A 327-nucleotide genomic window follows, 5' to 3' on the forward strand; every position below is an offset into this window, starting at 1 on the left:
GGCGGCGCCCGGCGAGGTCCGCGTGGCCGAGAACTTCGGTGGCCGCGAGTGACCTGAGCCCTCCCGGGCGCTCGCGCCGCCTCCGAGTCCCGGGCCGAGTTCTGCGTCCTCCCGGCGGATGGGTGGGTTTGACCCCCACCTCCTCGAGGAGGAACCCGGGGTTCCGATAGAGTGAAACTTGCCCGGGGTCCTACAGCCAGGACGTCCATCTCAGAGCCCGGTCCCCGAGGCCACTTGGGGAAGTAGCCAGCTCGCCCTCGCCCCCTGCGGGCCAGAGTACTGTCGCACCCGCGGGCTCCTTCCGGACCTCTCCCCACGACACTCAGG

Source organism: Marmota marmota, unplaced genomic scaffold, assembly GCF_001458135.2.
Source record: "Marmota marmota marmota unplaced genomic scaffold, marMar, whole genome shotgun sequence".
NCBI lineage: Eukaryota > Metazoa > Chordata > Mammalia > Rodentia > Sciuridae > Marmota > Marmota marmota.